A 6,687-nucleotide genomic window follows, 5' to 3' on the forward strand; every position below is an offset into this window, starting at 1 on the left:
CTCGACGGTACACCCAATACACGTGACATTACCAAATAAAGATCTTTCAAGAGTGTAATGGAAAACCTCCCTTCTGTTAATTTTGGACCACCTGATTATTAGACACCCAAGCTTAGTTTACCTGATGATTATTATGATTAAGGTAATCTAATCTAAATTAACCGTAATCTAATCCTCGGTAGCGTTTAAGGGAGTTTCAGGTGATTTAAGCTGTGGGTGTCTAATCTTCAGGTGATGAGTCAATGGTAGGTGGATGGATGGATGGAGGTGTGTTCAGGGTCCGCCACTAGCTAGCCACTGTTCTACCCGGCCCTGCAACACTGTACTATCTCCATCCAATAACAAGGTTCACAACGCTATTGCCAGCACCACCACCACCACACCTCTCTCTCTCTCCTTACCATCCCATGACAACACACACTACCAACACTTCCACCAACACAACCATCATCTAAATCCACCATCCGTTGCCACCATCGTCTCTACCAACACAATTACCAACAGCCCACTGCCACCATCATACCCCACTTCCTTCCTTCCTTCCTTCCACCAGAAACCATTATTCTCAGCCACCCAGTTAAAATATTCCAACTTTTTCACCCAGCCAAATTCAATCACGTTACCGATCCACACACACACACACACACTTTGATTCACCCTGGCTATACTACACTGTCTTGATTATTCCTTGATTCACCGATACCCTCACCCTTCACCCCCACCCCCCTCTACCCCCTCCCCCACCCTCCTTCACTAATCACCACACGAGACAGGACTTTGACGTCACTGGTCGACTCACAAAACATCTTCCTTGAATTACCGTAAAGACAAGTTTTTGCTATTATAGATACCGAGAACTCTTCCCTCTTCCCTCCTCCCCATCTCCTCTTCCCCTCCTCTTCCTCCTCCCCTCCTCCTCCTCCCCCATCCTCCTCCCCCTCCTCTTCCTCTCCCCCCCTCCTCCTCCTCCCATCTCCTCTTCCCCTCCTCTCCCTCCTCCCCCCCCTCCTCCTCCTCTCCATTTTACTGATGATCTCCTCTATGTGTGTGTGTGTGTGTGTGTGTGTGTGTGTGTGTGTGTGTGTGTGTGTGTGTGTGTGGTGTGTGTGTGGGTGTGTGTGAGTGAGTGTGTGTGTGTGTGTGTGTGTGAGTGAGTGAGGTGTGTGTGAGTGTGTGTGTGTGTGTGTGTGTGTGTGTGTGTGTGTGTGTGTGTGTGTCTCACACATAATCCTACAACCAACAGCTCACTTCCCCAGATATAGGAGGAGAAAGCGTTCCCTCCCTCTCCCTTAAATTTGTCTCCCCTATAACCCTTCTTCCTCCTATTCTCCTCATCCCTACATACGATTCCTATATCACCCCTATCCTCTTTCCTCCACCCCTCCTGACCCCACAGGAATTACTGGCTCAGGTGCTCTTAATCTGGAGAGAGAGAGAGAGAGAGAGAATGAGATTTTAGTGACAAGGCGATGAACTGTCAATCACTATATAACACCAGCGATAATTTAATTTCCGACACGGGCGATAACGAACAATAAAACGAAAAAATTAAACGCACCAAATTTATTAACGAAAATATATGAAGAAAAAAAAACTCAATAAATAAATAAAGTAAAACTACGACATCTATTAAAACGAAATTAATAAAAACTTTAAAATTAGGACGAAAATCAATGAATAACAGACACACATGAATATTCCTAAACGATAATATATGAACCGTTAAAAAATATTCAATCTTTAATCCATTTTTCTTTAATTTTCCTACAAACATTATATATATATTATCCTATTAATTTTGTACAGGACTTTAATTATATATTTTTTAACTTTTGTATCTAATGCTTTAAACTGTAACGTAATAAACTGTATCTTTATTTAGTACATCAATAGACTACAGAAAGTTTCAATATTATTTCAGTACATAATTAATCCTTCTCACTAGACGGGGGAAAATGGCCTCAATGAACACCTCACATAACACTGATAAACACACGTCTCTTACTACAGGAGGGAAGGGAGGGAGGGAACAGGAGGGAGGGGGGAACAGGAGGGAGGGGAACAGGAGGGAGGGGAACAGGAGGGAACAGGAGGGAGGGGGGAACAGGAGGAGACAGGAGGGAGGGAACAGGAGAGGGGAACAGGAAGGAGGAACAGGAAGAGGAGGGAACAGGAGGGAGGGCAGGAGGAGGGGGAACAGGAGGGAGGGGGGAACAGGGAGGGAGGGAACAGGAGGGAGAGAGGGAACAGGAGGGAGGGAGGAACAGGAGGGAGAGGGAACAGGAGGAGAGGGAACAGGAGGGAGGGGAACAGGAGGAAGGGAGAAACAGAATGGAAGGGGGAAACAGGAGGGAGAAAGGAACAGGAGGCAGGGAGGAACAGGAACAGGAGGGAAGAGAGGAACAAGAGAGAAGAGAGGAACAAGAAAGGTGGGAACAGGCGTGAAAAAGAGAGAAGGTAGGAACAAAGATAAAACAATAAAATCACTAGTTCTGGTTTCATTCTCTCATACTTGGTGTCTCGGAAAAATATATCGTCTTTATTTATTTATTATTATTATTTTTAGATTTTTGGGGTCGTGTGAAGGTTTGTAATACAGTAAGAACAGGTCTCCGGATAACATTACCGGACCATGGAAATTAACTTCGGATAACATTACCAGACCATATACATTTTAATTCGATAACTTACCAGACCATAGAAATTATCGGATAATATTACCAGACCATATACATTTTAATTCGGATAACATTACGGACCACTGCATTTTAATTCGATAACATTACCTGACCATAAAATTAACTTCGGATAATATTCCATTGCATTCGATAACATTACCGGACTATAAATTAAATTCGGATAACATTACCTGACCACAGAAATTTACTTCGGATAACAATACCAGACCATGGAAATTAACTTCGATAATACTGACCTGAAATTTATGGATAACATTACCTGACCATAGAAATTAACTTTCGATTCATTACATGACCACAAATTTACTTCGGATAACACCAGACCACAGAAATTAACTTCGGAAAACATTACCTGACCATAGAAATTAGTCGGATAACATTACGATAGAAATTAACTTCGGATAACATTACCAGACCATGGAAATTTACTTCGGATAACATTACCTAACCATGGAAATTAAATTCGGATAACATTACCTGACCACAGAAATTTACTTCGGATAACATTACCAGACCATGGAAATTAACTTCGGATAACATTACCTGACCACAGAAATTTACTTCGGATAACATTACCTGACCATAGAAATTAACTTCGGATTCATTACATGACCACAGAAATTTACTTCGGATAACATTACCAGACCACAGAAATTAACTTCGGAAAACATTACCTGACCACAGAAATTAACTTCGGATAACATAACCAGACCATAGAAATTAACGTCGGATAACATTACCTGACCATAGAAATTAACTCCGGATAACATTACCTGACCATAGAAATTAACTTCGGATAACATAACCAGACCATACAAATTAACGTCGGATAACATTACCAACCACAGAAATTAACTTCGGATAACATTACCAGACCACAGAAATTAACTTCGGATAACATTACCAGACCATAGAAATTAACGTCGGATAACTTTACCTGACCATAGAAATTAACTTCGGATAACATTACCTGACCATAGAAATTAACCTCAGATAACATTACCAGACCACAGAAATTAACTTCGGATAACATTACCAGACCATAGAAATTAACGTCGGATAACATTACCTGACCACAGAAATTAACTCCGGATAACATTACCAGACCATAGAAATTAACTCCGGATAACATTAACTGACCAAAGAAATTAACTCCGGATAACATTACCTGACCACAGAAATTAACTTCGGATAACTTTACCAGACCACAGAAATTAACGTCGGATAACATTACCTGACCATAGAAATTTTAAATTCGGATTACATCATGATCACAGAAATTAACTCTGGATAACATTACCTGACCATGGAAATTGACTTCGGATAACATTACCAGACCATAGAAATTAATGTCGGATAACATTACCAGACCACAGAAATTAACTTCGGATAACATTACCAGACCACAGAAATTAACTCCGGATAACATTACCAGACCATAAAAATTAACATAACTTTTCCGTCCTCTTGAATAATGACTAAAGTATTATAGTTATACACCAGTTATAATGACCGTTTATATTATACACCAGTTATAATGACCGTTTATATTATACACCAGTTATAATGACCGTTTATATTATACACCAGTTATAATGACCGTTTATATTATACACCATACTCTACTATATGATTGTGTATGTATATTTTCTTCCTTTCAATATCTTTAAACTTCTTCATTTATCATTCACGTACGGTTCAGATTATTTGTACGTACAGTTACGGAGAGAATTCCTTGAACACTCGGCAATAAGTGGAGAATGATTGGATTTTGTGTATCGTATTTTCTTATTTTTCTTTGTAGTGTGGATTTATTTTTTATTCTTGTTTTGTGGTTCGGGATAAAGGTAGATGCTGGATACTGCCAAGTGTTCGGGGAATTTTGTCCGTATTTGTACATTTAATTTTACATGAATGACTTGAGTTGAATGAGATCCCAAGAGCGCGGACGGTGAGTGAGAGAGACGACATAGCCACCGCTCACCATCACGTTAACGGGATGGGACACTACAGGATATAGCGGTACAATACTCTGATTCAGTTCTAACCTAACCTAACCTAACTTAACTTCACCAGGATGTTGTGTGACTTGAGGTATTGGTTCAGTCTTCCCCCGGCCGTCACATGACCACGCTCCTCATTAAGGAAATTTCGGGAAGTACGTCAGGCTGTCCTAGACCTTGTTAGTCCCAACTTAACCCAGTATTATTGGCACCCGGGTCTAATGTTTATATTCTGTGGTGAGGGTGGTGGTGAGGGTGGTGGTGGTGAGGGCGGTGGTGGTGGTGAGGCAGTGGTGAGGGCAGTGGTGGTGAGGGTGGTGTGGTGGTGAGGTGGTGGTGTTGAGGTGAGTTGGTGGTGGGGGCGGTGGTGGTGGTGAGGTGAGTGGTAGTGAGGGGTGGTGGTGGTGAGGGCAGTCTCTAGCCTTCTGAGGAATAATTATGTTGTTTTGTTTCCTACACAAATGTGAATGATTACGCGCACCTCACGCACACACACACACACACACACACACACACACACACACACACACACACACACACCTTTTCTTATGAAATCACATACCAAAATTAAATCACTAAAAACCTATTCAATAAATATATTAGGTCTTAGATGTAAGAGAAAATATTGGCTTACTGTGACAGAGTAACTCGTTTACCGCCACACTAACACATAATTCTCATTCATTATGATTTGTGCTGTTGATCTTGGTCGAGACAACCGAGTGATATAGCGGGTGGTGTGGCAAGTGTTGGTGAGCCACACCACCTGGTCTACCCCACCACACGCAGGGCGCCGTTCACCCTCTGCAGGGAGATAACACAGCCTCCCGCTACACGAGACCCGCGGCGGTGAGGGCGCGTCCAGTCCGCCTCTCTGGTAGCCGCTCTTACGCACAACACTACTTCACTAATTATCTTAACATTCTCTCTTCTCTAACTTCACTGCGACATCTCTCGTTATCACATTTTCGGACGGTAATTTTACGTTACGTTCACTGTTTCCTTCAGTAGCAACACTGGTCTTTACGGTCATCACGAGGTCGTCAGCCACTGGTCAATAAGAGCGCCGCACTCACCCGGACGAGACACTGGCCACAGGTGACCCAGGGGAGGTACCTCTGGCTGCCCTGTGTTGCTCGAAACCCAGGGACGAGGAACACTGACTCCCTGAACCTCAAGAGACCTGGGGCCAGGGCGCACTACCTTTCCCCGAGTCCTAGATGACCCGCTGCTGACCGAAGGGCGGTAGTACTGACTGCCTTGAGGTGCAGGTGACCTTGGAGGCCACACCACCGGGTGCCTCACGCCGCAGGTGACCAGACGGAGGGAAACATTATTTGCCACCACTTACAGGTGACCAAGAAGAGACCCACTGGCTGCCCGAGAGACAACTCAGAATTGGAGATCCAAGACCAGACGCGCACCGTCGCCCGTGATGCCTCGGGCACTGAGCCACTACCACTGTGTGCCCAGCACCCTACCCGATCAACCCCCCTTCCCCTCCCAGACTAGTACCACCACCCATCCCCAACAACCCCTCTTGGCTACACCCACCCTACCACCACTACCCCATCCATCCCCCCCCCCCTGGACTAACACACACCTCACTACTAACACCATCATCCAGCCACCTCTCCCTTACACCCTCACCATGAACACTAATATCCTCCCCACCAACATGAACACCTACAAACTGTATATTGGTGTAACAGATCATTAGGGCGGCAGGGAAGGTGAGTTAGGTAGGAAGTTAGTAGAGAATAATGATAGTAGGTGGTGAGTGTAGGTGGTTGGAGCCTTGTACAACATTATGTAACAACAACAATATAACAAAAACAATAATAAAAAAACTATACAACTGAGTGAGGACAAAATAATATACCCACAGCTTAGATAACGTGTGTACAAAACCTAACGTGTCAGCAACCCCCACACACACACACACACACACACACACACACACACACACACACACACACACACAC

General features: G+C 43.5%; 1 protein-coding gene across 4 annotated transcripts in view; it reads right to left on the reverse strand.

Moving 5' to 3' along the window:
• The window catches only part of LOC121876071 (carboxyl-terminal PDZ ligand of neuronal nitric oxide synthase protein-like), a 69,340-nt gene that overhangs the window by 53,161 nt on the left and 9,492 nt on the right, over window positions 1-6,687 (reverse strand). The window contains exon 1 of one of the 4 annotated variants that reach the window (XM_042380978.1): window positions 6,054-6,153. The exons of 1 other annotated variant lie outside the window; for it this stretch is intronic. The gene's annotated coding sequence lies outside the window, so the exon portion shown is untranslated. Of the gene's footprint in view, window positions 1-5,336; window positions 5,356-6,053; window positions 6,154-6,687 lie in introns of those variants that run through there. 2 more of the 4 variants (XM_042380981.1, XM_042380979.1) reach the window with 2 other exon arrangements.

This window comes from Homarus americanus, unplaced genomic scaffold (assembly GCF_018991925.1).
Source record: "Homarus americanus isolate GMGI-L3 unplaced genomic scaffold, GMGI_Hamer_2.0 scaffold34921, whole genome shotgun sequence".
NCBI classification, from domain to species: Eukaryota; Metazoa; Arthropoda; class Malacostraca; order Decapoda; family Nephropidae; genus Homarus; species Homarus americanus.